At 35.8% G+C, this 19210-nt stretch overlaps 1 non-coding gene across 1 annotated transcript; it reads right to left on the bottom strand.

The window, feature by feature from the left end:
• Positions 1-18042: 18042 nt before the first annotated feature.
• Positions 18043-18149, bottom strand: LOC122280287. Its single transcript, XR_006229866.1, has one exon. It is a non-coding gene; the product is annotated as a small nucleolar RNA R71 (small nucleolar RNA).
• Between the last annotated feature and the right edge of the window lie 1061 nt (positions 18150-19210).

The raw sequence follows: 19210 nt of genomic DNA, 5'->3' as shown, positions 1-19210 counted from the left end.
GGCACCCTACTTAGTAAGAAAATCAGCCACACAATTTCCTTCACGATAAACATGACACACACGGTATTCCATACAGGCAAGATAGCTAAATAATTCATCCCAATAATCTTCCAGATACCAAATATTACATTCACCTTTAATAATTCAGTTGACTAGAATTTGAGAGTTTGATTCTAATTCCACCTTATAAAAACCCATCTGGTGACATCTTTGGACCCCCTCCAAAGGACTCCTCATCTCAGCAAAATTATTGGATTGTATGCCTAAATGAACAGAATAAGCAATTCAGAGCCTACCACAATTATCACGAATGACACCCCTAGCACTAGCCTGCCCAAGATTTCCCAAACTACTACCATCTATGTTAAGCTTAACCCAATCTTGCCTAGGTCTCAACCATCTCACCACTTGGACCTTCTTAGGCCTAGGTAATAAAACCGGAATATCCAATCTATTTAATATGACAACACCATGATTCGAAATATGAGTAACTTTCATAATCAACTCAATATACGACGGATCCAAAATTTAATAACTTTCCACACTGAATCAACTGTGTCAACCTTATTCTCATACCAAGCTTTGCAACACCAATCCCAAAGCTTCCAAGACACAATAGAAGGGAGAAGACCAAAAATAAGACGAATCTGAGAAGACTTACCCGCATGATGAAACCAGAAATTAATTTGCTCATTCCAAGTATGAAAAAATCCCATATGCACACCTAAGTGGACTGCAGCCAAATGCCAAATTTTTCGAGCAAAATCATTATTGCAAAGCACATGATTTAAATCTTCAAAATGACTCATGGAACAACAATTACATTTTGAAACCAATGGGATACCAGTAGTTCTAATTTTTTCATCAACACTCAAGCAGTTGTGAATAGCCTTCCACATCATAATAGAGATTTTCTTAAGGAGGTTGTTGTGCCAAATCCACTGAGCCCAAGGTAAAGGGGAAGCCCTAACCCAAATGCAATCCCAAGCACTTTTGGTAGAAAAATTTCCATTATTATCTTTCAGCCAAATAAGAACATCATCCCCCTCTTTACTCCGAGCCAAGAACTGCCACAATTGAGAAGCTTTCTGATAACCCACAAGCCTTTCCAATAAGGAGAAATCCCAAATATTATCAAGACAGTAATCGTTAATTTTCAACAAAGGATGCCCAATCACAGGATAGCTAGCACACAGAGGACCCCTATCATCCCAGTTATCATACTAGAAAGAAAGATTACCTTCTCTAACAATCCACTTAGAATTAGACAGAACATCTAGAATACACCTAACAATTGATTTCCAAAACCAAGTACCCTTAGTAGGCTCCAAAAGAGATAAATGATTGCCCCAAACATACTTACCTCTGAAAAAATCTGCCCAAAGAGACTTATCCTGAATAAGATGCTAAGCAAGTTTGCAGTGTAAGATCTTTTGTATTTCGTCAAAATCCCGAATAGCCAACCCACCCTCCTCTATAGGCCTACAAATGTTTTTCCAAGCAACCCATTTCCTTTTTTCCTCTCCCATTAGAGTCACCCCAAAAGAAAGAACTTAAAAGTCTATTCAAAGCCAAAATCACAGTATGAGGAACCTGTAAAACAGGCAGGAGGTGCGTAGCCATACTCGACATCACATGTCGAAGGAGAATCATCTAGCCACCAGCAGAAAGCATCTTCATCTTCCAGCCTGCAATCTTCTTATTAATTTTCCATGCAACTCATCAAAATCACTAGTTCTGAGCCTCCCATCCACAATAGGAACACTCAAATACTTAAAAGGAAATGACCCTTCAACGAAACCAGTAGTGCGAAGAAGGGAAGCATTCCTTTGAAAAAGAATCTTATGAGAGAAATAGATAGCACTCTTTTCTTTACTAAGAAGTTGACTGGTCCAATTTTCATAAAGATTTAGAACCTGCATCAACTTCCTCATAGATCTTTTCCCACCATTAGCAAAAACAACAATATCATCCGCATACATAAGATGAGATATAAGCAGGGTGCCTCTAGTTTGAGAAAACTTACCAATAGTACCATTATCAAGAAGTCTTAATAAGGTGAGAGAGCACCTCTTGCATGATAATAAATAAATAAGGCGAGAGCAGATCACCCTGTCGCAGATCGCGTTTCCCTTTGAAAAAATCCAAAGAAGTACCATTTATCATAATTGAATGCCAAGGCGTAGAGATGCACATTTTAATCAGCTTGCAAACACTAGGAGAAAATCCAAAAGCATCCAAAACATGTAATAAAAAATCCCAGTCAACTCTGTCATAGGCTTTAGACATGTCAAATTTGATAAACACATTGCCCCCATTAGACTTTTCTAGGAGAAAACCCAAAAGCATCCAAAACATGTAATAAAAAATTCCAGTCAACTCTGTCATAGGCCTTAGACATGTCAAGTTTGATAACCACATTGTCCCCATTAGACGTTTTGTGAATCGAATGAACCATCTCTTGGATAAAACTAATATTCTCAAAAATATTACGACCAGGAATAAAAGCTCCTTGTTCCTGAGAAATCATCTTTACAAGTAACTTAGTCATACGATTCACAATTATTTTCGCACAAATCTTATAAGTCACCTAACAAAGGCTGATAGGTCTAAATTTGTCAAAACCTATAGGATTTTCCACCTTAGGAATCAAGACAATGAAGGAAGCAGTGTAAAACCTAGGAAGAGAACAGTTAAGGAAAAAATCACAAATGGCTTCCAGTAAGTCATCTTTAACCATATTCCAACAAAACCTGGAGAAACTAGAACCAAAGCCATCCGGACCCGGGCTACTATCAATGGGGATACTAAAAAAAGCATCCTTCATTTCCTCAAGAGTAGGTGCTCTACAAATATCCAAATTCTCATCTTCTTTGATGACAGTAGAAATTAGATCACTTAACGTGGGCAAAAGACTACTTCTCTCAACACCCAAAAATTGAGTAAAATAGTCCACAGCTGCCTGATGAATTTTTAAAGGGGACTCTAACACCGTTCCATCAAATAAACACATAGTCTTGACCCTTTTATGACTTTTAGCATTCAAATAAGCATGATAAATTTTCAAGTTCTGATCCCCATCTTTTAACTAGCTTTTTTTAGCCATATGAGAAAGACGGGTGTCCTCTATGCCTATCCAAGTGAAAAGCTCCATCTTTGAAGCCATGAGATCATTGTCATCTTCAGTATTATAATTATTCTAAAGACTAATCTCCAATCTCTCAATGTGATTCTCTAAATCATTAATAATGGTATTAGTCCTACCAAAGACCTGCTTATTCCATTCCCTTAGGGCCATTTTGACTCTCTTCAATTTACAAGATAATTTAAACATACCAAAACCAATCCCCTCCTCTTTCCACAACCCCTCAACCAAACAAAGGAAATCGGCGTGATCAGTTCACATATACTGGAAATGAAAGGGGCAAGGTCCATACCTGAATGGGTCTGTACCCATTTGAATCACCAGGGGCAAATGATCGGAAGTCGTGCGAGCTAATACCTAGTAAGACACATTAGGGAAATTATTAAGGAAATTAGAATAAAGGAGACAACGATCTAACCTGGCCCAACTTTGAGCTAGCCCACCTTGACCATTACACCAGGTCATTCTCGAGCCTTGATGTGAGCAAGCAGCAATTTTGAATGAACAAGTTCAAATCCTCCATCGTAGCAAAAGGACGAGGAAGACCACCTTGTCTTTCTGTATAAGCTTTTATGATATTAAAGTCACCACAAACCACCCAAGGAAAATTTCCATGACCATCCACGGCTAGATCCTCTCAAAGTGTCCTCCTCTCAAGTTGATTACACTTGGCATACACAATGGTAAGCAAATAAACAGACCTATTGTCCTCAACTTTCACATAAATAAATTGATTGGTTCTGGCTAGCCAATGAACAGAAACAACAGAGGTCCACAGCAACCAAATTTTACCACCATGAGCTTCATTAGTTAAAAACGAGTCACAATTGAACCTTCCCAGAAAAGTAGGGATTTTATCTTCTAACAAAAAAGGCTCTTCCAGGGCTATAATATTAGGACGAAACTATTTATTAAAGTTTCCTCAAACGAACCTGAGAAGTGCGAACTCCCTGAATATTCCAAAAAATAAAAAGACTAATCATAAATTAAATTTGGATGGGCGTGTAGTCGCCCTTGTAGAGTACCTTTTGTTAAAATTACTAACTGGATTGTGAAGTCCTTCGGGTTCAGAACAGTAGTATTTTCTCATGTCATCTTTAAGTCGATATAGCTCAATTTCTTGATCCGAATGAGATTCATCTCTGACTTCCAGTTCAAAAAAAGGTTCAGCATGAACTTTCAATTCTACATTGATTATGTCAGAAGGAGACCCAGAATAGATGAACTCCCCATTAGACCCCTCGGGTTGGAGTGATTCGTCAAGAGGCCCATCCTCACAAAAGCCCACAGACACTTCAGGTTGACCCTCCCTTTCTTTTGCTTCAGAAGCTAAGTCGGTGATAGGTGGGCCAAGAGCCACATGAATTTCCTTGTCCCCAGAATCATGAACTGGTTGCATCGGTTGTATAGCCTTCATGCCCTCCATATCTAGATTCTCACTGTTACCATTCTCTATACGTTGATTATCTATTATTCCCACTCGAGAACCAGAAAACCCATGGTCCACTTTATTTCCATGGGTGGCCTCCGAATCATGGATCTTTACAACAGCCAGCGGATCCTTAACTATACTCGGGTTAGAACCTCCCGATTACTAGGTTCCCCATGTTCTTCAACCACTACACCATCAAACGGCACCAAACACTTCTCATTTTTCTGTGAACTACTTTCCATGTGATCCTTCTCTCCCTCAGTTTTACGGGATTTTTCCACCCATATCTTCCCGTCCTTTGCCTGTATTTTTTATCTCGTCCACACTTTTGTTTGTTGTGACCTTGACAATGGCAAAAAGGACAATAAGCCGGTAGAGTCTCATAGATGATCTCTTGCCTTCTACTTCTTGGCATTCTAGGGATACCAATCCAAAAATGAGTGAGAGGTTCCTTAGAGGCATCAATTTCTAAACACACCCATGCCCCATCTGTGCGAGTGGCACAAGTCTTCAGATTATCCCTGTGAATGTACTTACCTAATGGTGCTGTGAATGACTCACTCAAAAATGAGTAGCACTAAAGCTATCCCAAGTGCAGGAGGATGTCGTGTAATAATTAGGAATAAATTCTTAGATCGTCTCCTCAGGGAAAGTTACTTAGAAATCAAACTCGTTGAAAAAGGTGAAAAACTTCACAAAGAGAAAATAAAATGATGGTATGTGCAATGGATGAGAGAGGACACTAGTCTTGGACTAGATTCATATTTTTGGATTTTGATTGTCGGATCGGAATGTAAAGGACTAATAGATTAAATTCAGAAATTGATAAAACTAAATTAAGAATTAAACTAAATTAGGAAGTAATTGACAAAACATGCACTGAAATTGAAAAGCACCAAAATCAATGTTCTAGGGTTCATCATTATATTCAAATCACAAATTCTCAAATTAAACCACCGTAATTGTAATCAATACTAGAATGAAAGCTTAACGAAATGATAAGAATAAATAACATGAATTAAATGAATAACAAATAAATTACTCAAACGTCTAAATCAAAATTCTCTAAAATAATTCAGAAACTCAAAACTGAAATGAAATAGCTAGGGAATTGAAAAGATCAAGCCAGTTGAATGGAGATAAAGATTCGAAGCGGTGGAGGAGGCTGAGCTGCAATGGCAATTGGACCCCTCAATGAGTTCTTCAATCTGCTGCAGTGTGAGTGAATGATCTAGTGGAAATTGTGTAGCTGCCTGAATGATCGATTGAATGAATCCTCCTCTTCGAATCTGAACGAAAATCAAAGGAAAAATGAATTCTAAGTGTTTCTCTACTCAAAAACCGAGTTTTCCAGCCCAAGAGTTGTCCTAAGATGTAAAAAAAAACATATATATACTCTGACGGCGGAATGAACCCTGATCTGTAAAAATGCGATATTCGCTCGAGTGGAGTGTCGAGCGAACATCGAGCGTTCGACTCTGCCTAAGTTCGCTCGAGCGGCTTGTCGAGCGAACATCGAGCGTTCGACTCTGCCTGAATTCACTCGAGCGGAGGCATTCGAGCGGCCAAATGCCTCCGCTCGAGCGATATCTTTTCCCGCATCTCGCTCGAGCCCACTGTCGAGCAGAAGTCGAGCGTTTGAATCTGCCTGACTTCGCTCGAGCGGCCAGAAGCCGCTGCTCGAGCGAAATGTACCATAATCCATATTAATTGGCAGTTGATAAAATTAGAGCAGAAATTCATGCTTTTAATTAATTAAAATCACAACTTTGATTTATTCATTTTTCCATATAAAACCAATGATAAAGTAATGAAAGAATTAAGATATATTGGTTTCAAAAGCATTAAAAATGCAATAATTCAACTCAATCAGTGAACATCTTCAAAAGAGATGAGTGATAATAGTTCGAAGGAAGACCCGGTAGAAAAAACCCAAACCGGAACGGTTGGCAGTTTGAAATCCTCATCAAACTCTAGTGTCCATGCAAAAGGTCTATAATGAACACCCTCCATGTCGCACGATTCCCTCGAGAGAGCTTTAAGAAAATCCGCTTTTGGACATGCGAATGAAGATGTTCTTGGGACGTTTCATGGCTGAGACAACTGGCACACTAGACAAACCCTAGTGATTACGGATAAACGCACAGATGACATCAAGAGAAGGCCTTTGTCGAAGGAATTTTATCACCATAAAAAATCTTAAGGGCTCAGCAATCTTAGCAATCTCATCCAACAAGAACGTGAAGAACATTTCACCATTGGCAAATTTTGGCTATCAGAAAGAAACCATTGTCTCAGGCAATGGTTGGGGCACTGTCGAAACCAGATCAACAAACAACCGAAGAGGACTTGCCATGGGAGGCTGGCCATCAACGGCCGCCATGCAGTGGACATCCGTAATGTAAGAAAAGAAAACGATGAAAACCCTAGCAGTAGGTTTTCACATAGAAGGAAACTTTTTTTTCGCTTGGAACTAGCTGATTTGGAGTCCTATCAATCCACAATCCAACAAAGACTGTGTATGTACTTGAACTTATTAATATACATAAATATTTTAACTTATCATAGAAACTAAAGCTATCTAATATATGTTTTAGTATATTATAAATATATTTATTTTATATATAGTACTATAAATCTATCAAACTAACTATTATAAATCCCATTCAACTATTCAAATCCATTGACTAAATCATCCATAACAACACAATTGTCTAAATTGTTATCAAACTATTTCCAAAGAATATAAACAAAATATTAGTCTCATCCATAGAAAATGTTGCTAAGATAGTGGAGGAATAAATTGTCGTTATCTCATCATCTGCATCTTGTAATGCATTTCTTGGCATTGAATTGCTAACTCCCTCTGTAGCTCTTCTTGTTGTTGCTACCTTAATTCCATCTCCAAATCAACTTCACTCGACCATGTGATCTTGTCCATTTCTCTTTGCCTTGATCTTAGCTGCTCGATCTCTAATCTTGTTTCATCTATCTACTGAGAGGAGTTACTTAATCTACTCTTTGATCCCAAAGTAGAGGTACAAGGTTTTATGCACCGCCTTAGACCTTTCAAATATCTAGAACTGGGCCACAGAATTTGGGACAATATCTCAACGTCGCTCGCTGATGATCCTTCAGAAGTAGAATCATTGCGGAGAGAAATCATCCTTTCTACACAAGAAAAAGCAATATTAACCAATGGATATAATATAAATATGTAATAAATACCACTACTTTGCTTCACTAAATGTACCAAATGTTACATAATTTGCCATTGCTTTAAGATTAGTCCATTCCCCATCATGTCTACCGTGTGATTTAGAATACAAAGTTTTGAGGTCATACTCTGCATGATTCTCTTCTTCCTATAGACATTAAAAAAGGTATGTTATGGCTTCCGAACTGGTAGTTTAAAATAATGACAAAGAAATTAACATATTTTGACTAGTTTCTTAAAGAGGCGATGAAAAGATCTCAAGCCAGAATGATGATGGATCTTCAGGTTTGATCTAATATTTTATTTACACAACTCATCTCTGACAAAATATAGCAAAATTATAAGTCGATATTACATAAGGAAAAATTAATTTAGTATAACATTGAAATAATGCATATTAAATAGCTTTTTCCATTCGTCTAGCTGCATGACTTGAAGAGGATTTTGGCTTGCCTCCTCAAAATTTTTAAATTTATGGTAGTGTTCATGGCATTGATCATTATATTTGAGGTATGCATTATTCATCAACTTATCAACAATTTGGGGCTCATTTTGTCTCCTGAAATTAAGTTCAAACTCACCCTTAAATATTAGAATATAATTAATCAAAATTTCATACATCATACAACACACACTAACTTATGATAGTTAAAAAAAAAAACACACATTTTTACTTACCAAGCAATGCTTCCTTATATGCTCTTTAACATCTTGTGGAACTTCAAACCAAGATGATGTAGCCATAGGTGCGTAGGTACGGGTAAGACTACCAATGTATGACGCTAACTAGGTCACTGGATCTCCACTGAGTGTGGTCATCATCAATATTAACTTTAATTTTTCTCATCTTGCCCACCTTGTCCAAGCCAATGCCTCTTGTAATACCTTGAGGTCTACGAGGTTGTGTGATAGCTACTTGACGGGAAAATAGAATATATTTAATATGTTTTTTTATCATAATTATAATCTTAGTAATATATGTATTTATTCATAGTTAATATACAATGCTTTGATTCATAGGAGCCAGATATTCCATCCTCACTAGGCGAGTCCAATGGCGAGTCAAGAATAGGTGTCGAAGAACGGATTTCTTTTTGTTTTGGCAGAATAGTTTTCTACGCATGTTAGAAATTGTTCATTCAATAACAAAGACTTCCACCATATAACAAAAAATTATATCTCTAAACATGCAACAGTCAATCAGCATCAATTTTGCTTGACCATTCTCCTTATCTTTAGTTGAGGCATACAATGAGTCATTCTTTTCTTCATGTGATGCATTAATAACTTTTGGCTCAATACCTTCCTGATGAAATTGAACCATGTCATATTGACTAAGGTCTATAAATATATTAAAGACAAGTGCATTTTCTTGGTAGGCTTCGGCCATATAAGGAACATCACATTCTTCATTTTCTAGTTCAACTTATGGGATGTTGTAATATATAGTAAGTGGGGCGAATTTTTGCACCACTTGCTAGGCGTCCCCATATAACACAGTTTTTTGCCATGCGTCAACCACTGATTGCATATCTTTATTACATGTTGAACACATCATTTTTTCTTTAGTGCTCCACTCAAATAAGTTTCTATAAGAGGATAAAGTCATTTATCGTCAACAATAATGTTGCATGCATATTGAAGCTTCTTGAGGTCAAGACATCAAAGGTCTATATCTGTTTCCCACAACTCTTATAACTTCACAATCAGTGGTTGAAGATAAATCTCGATGTTGTTCCCTGATGATTTGGGCCCTGGGATAAACAAAGTCATAATAAAATATGGATAATTCATACACTTTCAATGAGGCAAATTGTGTGGCATTAATACAACAGACCAAGTGCTATGGGAAGTACTCCTCTTGTAATAACTCGAGGTTGTGTGACAACTGCATGACAGAAAAATAGAATACAATTAATGTGTTTTTATCATAATTATAATCTTAGTAATATATGTATTTATTCGTAGTTATACCGTACTTTGATTCATAGAAGTTTGATATCCCATCCTCACTAGGCAATTCCAACGGCGAGTCATGAATAGTGTTGAAGAATAGATTTCTTTTTGTTTTGGCGGCATAATTTTCTACGCATTTTCAAAGTAAAAGATAGTATGTCTAAACCATTTATGGTCAAATTGTTCGAATGATTATATACCTTATTCGAATGGTCTTCAATATTTGAACAACCTCACATCTCCTTCGAACATTTCACAACCCATTCAAACGTGGCTAAAGTGTTTAAATGCTAGCCTATATCATAATGTTCGAACAATATTCTATGTTCAAATTAAAGTTGGCTGTTCGAATGCTTGTTAGGGATGAAATGACTTTTCTTGAAATTTTGTCATGTTTGAAAGAACTTCGAATAGGTCCTAGAAATTTTGTCCCGAAAGATATTTTCTAGGATGAGATTTTTTTCTCATCCCAGATTGTCTTTTGTGACAGACCTATTTGGACGAATTAGGGATGAAATTTTTTCCTCCCTAAAGGTTCTTTAGGATGAAATCCCAATCTTTTAGGACATAAATTTTCATCTGAAAAGAAGGTTTCTGTTGTGGTGATTTATCAGCTCTTTTAAATTTTTTATATTTCCTAATATATCGTTAGATGATTAAAAAATTGTTTATTATTTATTTATTAATCTATAAATTGTTTGATGCTACATTATGAAAAAATGAAAGAACAATGACTGAATAGGTGGTGAATATCACTTTTGTCATGCAACAGAGAATGAGCTAACGTAAACTAAAGGTATGAAAATTCAAAAATCCCCTTAAATTAGCTGGCCAAAGTTAGGTAAGAATCAAACTTACCTCGCTTCTTTTTTTCTCCAAATTATTTAGATTTTTCTTTATTTTAAAAACTTTTTGAAGAGGACGTCCTAACCGAAAATTATTTCTATTTCATTATAAGGTCAAGTTGAGAATATATAGTTTATAGAGAAAGGGGATTGTCTTCTCCCACTATCTATTCCCGTTATTATTAATGGAGGAGCCCAGGAGACTTATGTCCTTGCATATAGACAACGACATCCAGGCATCTAGTGAACCAAAGACTTCTTTTTATGTGTGTGTGTGTATATATATATATATATATATGATAAGACGGGGCCTTGAAACTACTCTGTATATACATATATGATAAGACGGGGTCCTTGAAACTACTCTGTATCTTAACATCCTACGTGCGTATACGTACCCTAAGATTGCCAAGTAATATATCAGAAATCAAAGCACAATACACGACTTTGTGCACACCCAAAACCCATAACCTGCATTGTTAATTGGTTCGTGCCAATCGAGACTAGCTGATATGGTTGTGGCCATAGCCACGCCATGGGTCTGTCCTTCTGGGAGTGGTTGCGTGCAAATATATATGAGACAGTAGTTGAGGGTAGAGGCGGCAATTGCATGGCTAAAAAGCAAAATGAGAAGTGAGAATAATTTAGATTTAAGTTTTGGGTTTGACAAGATTTTTTATCTTAAATATAAAATTATCATTTTATTATTATAATTTTTTTAAAATTTTATATAAAATATAATAAATAATTTAAATTTTTCTTAATTTTTTTAAATTATAAAATAATAATAATATTAAAATATAATATATTAATAATTTATCTTAAAATTTAAAATTTTTATTTAAACAATCTTAGTAATAAAGCAGAACCGCTGATCACGAGTTGGCAGGACTTAAAAGCAAGATCCGTGAAGCATGCTGCTTTCGTGCATAACAGAACACTACCTAAAAGTAAGTAAAAAGACAATCGTCGTCACTTGCATTGACTTTTCATGAGAATATTGCAAAGATGAAGATTCCAATACGTTACCTATTTATTAAATTAATTAACTTGTTGGGCTACCTAATCTACAACGAACTAATCTTGATGCAGCCACAGGACCACACCTAATATAAAACGATTTTCCTTCAAAGTTTACAAACTTTGTACCAGAGACATTAATACAGTCACCAAGTCAATTATATCATGAATATCCGTAAGTTCACCAAGTCTCAAAATTAATAATAATTGTCCAAATGGGGACATGCCTCTGTCTCACTCTATGGGCTGCGATGGGTCCTCCTACTCGAAACCATGGTCTAAGCCTACATTTGTATGAAATTCTACTATTCTAAAGACTGAAACCATAGTGAAACTATAACAGTGATATTTCAAGCTAGTTATTAGAAGTCATGAAAAGACATACAATATAGAGCCCTGCTACGCTTATAGAAAATTCGGTACCGAAAAGTGTAAATTAATCGTCTTTTCATTTTTTCTTCTTTTTTATTTACACATTTTTTTAATCATTTTAACTATTTTTATAAATAATAAATTTATAAAACTATTATAAAATATTTTCTTAATCATTAAATAAAAAGAAAAAAATAAAACACAATTCAAATTTATGTGGGAATAGTATTTCTCTACAATATATTAGTGATGACAATGAATGTGTAGGAAGTGACATAAAGAAATCTTGATAACGAAACTTACCGGTAAAGGAAAATCGAGCAGCCAATATTTACTTTGGGGCATGCAACGCCTCAAAGGACAGGTTTGAATAACTTCATCAATGTTTTTAGACATTAGATTCAAACACACCGAGAAAATCGAGAAAATACAATTCATGATTATAAAACTTTTAAGAAACTATATGTAACCGCCTGCCAGAAATTTAACGGAGAAATTTTTTTAGACTTTAGAAACTTCGTCAAAACTATCAAAGTTTTCATGAATCGACCAATTGATAAGGATTAAGTTTGTCGGTATGGTCAGTGTTACCACTGATTAGCCAGAAATGTGATTTCATTTATTTGAGGTATGTAGAAGCGTTATCATGAGAAAAAATTCACACCATTAGACTCAGATGATTATTTAAGATTTCATAGAGCAATAAAACAATTTTTTACTTTAAGAAAAAAAGCTTGTTTGAAAAACATTCTGATTATTTTAAGACACTTTGGAGCCTAATCTTGATAAACGATTTGCACTCACGGGTTATTATGATTATTTAGAATTTTATAGTACAAAATTTATTTTTTATTTTTTTTGAGTGAATAGTAACATTGATGTTAGCACTTAGATTAGTGTTGTCAAAATTACAGTGTGGAATATCCAAATTAAGTAAAAAAAATTTTATTTAGATACTTGGTAAAATCTAGCTACATTTGATAAATAGTATTGAACACTTGGCACTGAGAGAAACAATGAGATGAAAATGTGAAGGAAATCAAGCTTTGTAATCATGCTACTTAAGCAAAATCCTATCCCATCCAATTGATCCAATTTATGCCAAACCAAAAAGGGTTTAAACCCTAGAGAAATCCTAAACTATTGGAATCCAACTAAAATTGCAAAATTTTGGTGAAAACCACCCTAAATAGTTTCCTCAAACTTCAAAGTTTGTCTCCAAACCCTAAATAACCCAGTTTTAGCTTAATGTTTAATCACTTAATTAAATCACTTCAACATGCTATTAAATACTCAAATTTATATTATTACGACCTTATTTATTCTTTTAAACCTTTTTAATTTTATTAGGTTAAGAAAAATTAGATTTGAACTTGATAGTAACCCAAACCCCTATTGAAATCTAAATGGAAGCATATTCAGTCAAGGCCCATTAAGGCTCACGAAATTGAACCACCAAGGCCAAACTTGTGTAGGAAGCCCTACCATGACAGTAGTTTCATCTTCAATGTCATTCCCAAATAATGGTTGATGAGAGGGCCAAAAGCCACCTCACCACCACCCTTCACAAGGAAGGTTCCTTAGTTGAAAACCATATGCAGTAGCACATGGTATTATTACCCATGATTTTGGCTGACCCTAGGAGTGTAAAACAAAATCGGTGATCTGGTAAACCAAACCAGACCGAACCAAGCCAGTGGGTTTGGTTTAGGGCTGCAACCCGCACTGAAAACATCGGGTTTGCGTCCGACCCGACCCGTATTTCACAAGTTAAGGCGCCAACCCAATCCGAACCAACCCGTAAAAAAAGAACCGGGTCGAACCCGTATGACCCGACTTAGTCTTTATTTATTATTTTGAAAAAAAAAAAAAAAAGAAAACTAAAAATATTGCTCCTTCTTAATCGGCAGACCTTTTTGTACCTATTTTCTACAGATGAAAATTTCCAACCCAACCAAGAAAAGCAAGTTGCATCATAGATTAAGCTTATACATTTTTAGATCACTCGGCCAATAAGTTCTGTTATTTTTTTTTAAACTCTTATCAACCAAACACACAGGTGACTACTGCAGTGCACAAATCAGGACAACCAAGAAAAAATGTATCGAGTGAAGAGTCATCGACTTCAGATTTATTGAAAGCAAAAAATCTCCCAACAAATGAAACACAGAAAGCCCCTAATAAATTAATCCCCAAACAACGAGATGTATAACAAATCCCCCAACAACAAGATCTATAAGAAATGAAAACCAAGAAACCCCAAAAGCTAGAAAACAAGCAAAATCACTGGACACCATCGGGCTTGATCATGATGAAAGTCTACTCCATATTTTTCTCCATCGAAGGCTTTTGGGTTGTAGCTCTAAAAATGGAGCTGATTTTTCCATATGATTTTTTTTTTTACCTGGTTTTATGTTTTCTCTGAAGAGGAAGATCGACAGTTACGGCCAAAGGCAGGCGAAAGATGCAGAGGAGTAGCACCTGAGAAATCCAATTCTGGAGCGTGTGGCAGCAGAGGCAGTAGAAGATGTGAAGCGAAAGAAGTGTCCGAAAGGCTGCGAGCTCACCTTCAAAGCCTCCATTAAAGCTGTCCCGTAATGCTTCCTCTAACTTTTCCCCTTACAGAGTTTATCCCCTACTCATGCTGTAGAACGACATCGCCGCCCGCAGGATACTTGGAGGCTAGGGTTTGTGAGAAGTGACTGAAGAATAATTTATACGGTCGGTTTAACACTAAAATTTAAACCCGTTTGTTTTTATCGGATTGGTGACCCGATTATAAGTGACCCATCAAATGTCGGATCGAGCCGGTTCAGGACACTTGGATCATGCAGGTTGTCGGGTCATATGCACAGGCCTAGTTTGGTTCACCGGCTTGGTTCAGTCCGGTATCAATTTTATTTTTTTAAAAACTGGTCAAAATCGGTCTAGTTCTAGTTTTTCTTTTTCGAAAACCAAATTGGACCGGTTCGTATATATATATATTTTAATTTTTTATATTGTATATAATTTATATATATAATATATAATTATATATAAAATAGTTTTGTATTATATGATAAATTACTAATTAATATAATATTAAATTTTAAAATCTTATATAACTATAGTTTATTGTATTAATAGTTATACTAATACTACATCACTATATATTATACTATAATATATCACTATAGTCTATAATAGAATTATAATATATGTTATAATATACTACAATATATTATCAATATAGTATTATATACTATAATATAATATATTTTATATATATTATATTATATAATAAAGTATATTATAACTAGAAAATCGGACCGAACTAGACCGGAAAGGGGTAAAACTGGAGTACCAGTTTAGGAGGATAAATAGTACGTAATTAGTTTTGAAAAATGTAAAACCGGTGCATACTGATTTAGTTCTAAATTTTGTTCAAAATCGGACTGAACTGTTATACCCTTACTGACACCTCATCACTCAAACTGTGACTCATACCCCTTCTGTCACCCCTCCAGATGTTTAAGAGGCATCCATGTCCATTCTCCTTGCATTTGGTCACTTTTCAACCATTTCTTGGAGAGAAAACTAGATAAGCTATCAGACAGATTTTCTGGCTTACTTTTCTCAACCTTTTTGAAGCTGTTGCAAGTATTTTCTCACAAAGTTATCTTTAAAAAAGTTGTTTCTTTTCAATTATAGTTTCTGTTGGTATGTTTTATGTTGATTTTCTTGCTCATTTGATAGGTGAAAAGTTGGTTTAAACATAAAGAGGTCATTCCAAGCGATAATCTAGATAATATGTGATATTTTGATGATTTTGACCAAATTATTAGCAAGATCTTGGTCAAATGCTTTATAGACTATAGTTAACATGCTAATATATACTTATGATTATGATTTGTCGCATGTTATAAGTATTTTATGAGAATTTACTCATATCTAAAAAGTTGAAAACTGAAGGTTGAAAGCAAATTATGTTTTGACTAAGCTTGAATCCTTTATTGAGAAATCATGCTCCAATGGCTTTAATATTTATAATTTTATATGTCATGTTCCTAGGACTTTGATTTACATGTTAGAATGTTAGTTTGAGTATTTATGGTATTGTGTTTGATGACTTGCAAAATCTGCAATATTATTTGATGACTTGCAAAATTTCATATTGCAGATTTTACAAGATCGCTCGAGCGGAGGCTTTTGGCCGCTCGAGTGAATTCAGGCAAATTCAAGCGCTCGACTGCCGCTCGACAGTGAGTTCGAGCAAGTTGCTGGAAAACAAAGATCGCTCGAGTTGAGACATTGGCCGCTTGAGCGAAATCAGGCAGAGTCGAACGCTCGACGTGCGTTCGATAGGATGCTCAAGCGAAATTAGGCAGAGTCGAACGCTTGATGTGCACTTGACACCCCGCTCGAGCGAATATCGAATTTTGACAGATTTAAGGTTTTCCGTTGTCATACCATATAAAAATGGATTTTTCACTCTATGGTCGCGGTTGTTGACTGGAGAACACTTTTGGAGAGAGAAAAACACAGCTAGAAGGATTCAATTCATCTGTTTTGGAGAGAGAATTCCATATTTTGCACGTACGTTGGAATCATACACGAGCACAGACGGGAGAAAAACATTGAATCATTTCCTTGAGTTTTTGAAGACGAGTTGCGGCTACGAGGAGTATTTTTCAGCGTTTATTTTCTTCCAATATTCTCAGAACAATTATGGTGAATTCGTTTATGTTGAATTCCATTTCTAGCATGAGCTAAATTTTATTTATTCTAGGAAAACGATATAACCTATTTCTGAACTATGCTTGATTGTCTATGCTAATTTAAGGCAGTTCTCTCTTTGTTTATCTGATTTATTCTAAGTTTATTACTTCTAATTAACTGACCATTGATTAGATGAGATTTAATCTTGTGATTTGCTATCGAAAGAGGGAATCATAGGGTAGATCTTGAATATTTCAGCATATGTAAATATAGAGATCGAAAGACTTGTATGAACCTATATAGTATTTAAATCATTGATTTTATTGCTTTCTTGATTATTTAATTTGCATATTCTTGTTTGAATTGATAAACAAGAGTCATTTCCAATTGACTATCGAAAGAGACTTTTGGATGAATTAGAGATTTGCTAATAGACGAAAAGAATTAAATTAAATTAGCTGGATGAGAAAAACATAGTGAAGAAATAGGTGAATTCGATTTCCTAGAAATTTTCTTTCCCATTAATTTGATCTTCGAATGTCAGTTTTATTTCATCTGCGTATTACTCTTTGAGTTGATATTAGTTTAATTGGCAGCTACAAAAATATTAGTGATTCCTTTAGATAAAATCGAGATTAGTATAATTTTAATATTTGGCAATAGTTACCAATCCCTGAGGACGATTCTCTTCTTATCACTTTATTATAAAACTACGATACTGTGCACTTGTAGTTTTGCACCGATCAAGTTTTTGGCGCCGTTGCCGGGGATTGGTTTATTCTTATTCTTTTTGTCAATATCGATACAAAGTAATCTTGGTTTTAATTTAGAATTTTATTTTATCTTTGCTCTACAGGTGTGTTTTTTACGTTGGATGCACCGTGCTAGATCTCGTGATATTATTCCTGTTGATCCGGAGATTGAAAGAAATCTTAGATCACTAAGAAGAAATAAGATACTAGCCATAGCTGAAGAAGAACGTGAGGCACTGCCACGCACCTTGAAGGACTATGTACGACCAGTTGTGAATGGAAATTACTCGAGCATAATGCGCCAGACAATTAATGCCAACAACTTTGAGCTCAAACTAGCTTTGATTAGTATGGTGCAACAGGCTCAATTCAGCGGATCGCCACTGGATGATCCCAATATTCATTTGGCAATGTTCTTGGAGATTTGCGACACTGTGAAGATCAATGGTGTTACTAAAGACACCATTAGACTGAGATTGTTTCCTTTTTCTTTGAGGGACAAGGCTAGAGGTTGGCTACAATCTCTACAACTGGGAAGCATCATTAGTTGGCAAGACATGGCTAAGAGGTTTCTTGCTAAATTCTTTCCTCCTGCAAAAATAGCCCAACTCAGGAGTGAGATTGGTCAATTCAAGCAAAATGATTTTGAGTCACTCTATGAAGCGTGGGAAAGGTATAAAGACTTGGTTCGACATTGCCCACAACATGGATTGTCAGATTGGTTGCAAGTGCAGATGTTCTATAATGGGTTAAATGGGCAAACTCGAACTATAGTTGATGCTGCTTCTGGTGGAACTTTGATGTCGAAAGCAGCTGAGGGTGCTACTGCCCTTTTGGAAGAGATGGCCTCAAACAACTATTAATGGCCAACTGAGAGGACTTTGGCTAAGAAAGTTGCTGGAATTCATGAATTGGAGCCGATAGCAGCCCTTTCAGCTCAAGTAGCTACTCTATCTCATCAGATTTCAGCCTTGACAGCACAAAAGATACCACAAAGTATAGAATATGTTGCATCTACAAGTATAACAGTTCCAAGTAATGAAGGAAGTCAGGAACAAGTTCAATATGTTAACAATCGGAACTACAACTATCGTGGTAATCCTACGCCAAATTACTATCATCCAGGGCTTAGAAATCATGAGAATTTTTCATATGGAAATACGAAGAATGTGTTGCAACCTCATCCTTCTCCAGGATTTGATAGCCAACCAAGCGAGAAGAAGATGTCACTTGAGGATGCCATGGTTTCCTTTGTTCAGGAGACCAATGTAAGGTTTAAAAAGACTGATTCACGGTTGGACAACATTGAGACTCATTGTAGCAATATGGGAGCCACTATGAAGAATCTTGAAGTGCAAATTGGGCAACTAGCCACGACCATCAATGCCCAACAAAGAGGAGCTTTTCCTAGCAACACTGAAGTTAATCCAAAGGAACAATGCAAGGCCATCACACTTAGGAGTGGAAAAGAAATTGAGAGGTCACCATTAAAGGAGAACAAGTCCACCCCTACCGCTGCGAACAATGGCCAAAGCAAAGATCAAGTAGAAGAAGAGGATATCGTCAATGATAAACTAAGAGAGATTGACTTGCCTCCTGCAATTTCATTTCCTGACAATCCTCCTATTCTCGCTCCTCTACTTCCTTACCCTCAGCGTTTTCAAAAGCAAAAATTAGATAATCAATTTTCTAAGTTTTTGGATATTTTTAAGAAAATTCACATAAATATTCCTTTTGTAGATGCCTTGGAACAAATGCCAAACTATGTCAAAT

The sequence above is a fragment of the Carya illinoinensis genome, chromosome 10 (assembly GCF_018687715.1).
Source record: "Carya illinoinensis cultivar Pawnee chromosome 10, C.illinoinensisPawnee_v1, whole genome shotgun sequence".
Taxonomy (NCBI): domain Eukaryota; kingdom Viridiplantae; phylum Streptophyta; class Magnoliopsida; order Fagales; family Juglandaceae; genus Carya; species Carya illinoinensis.
The sequence above is the reverse complement of the archived record's forward strand: the minus strand, read 5'-3'. Positions and strand labels throughout refer to the sequence as shown.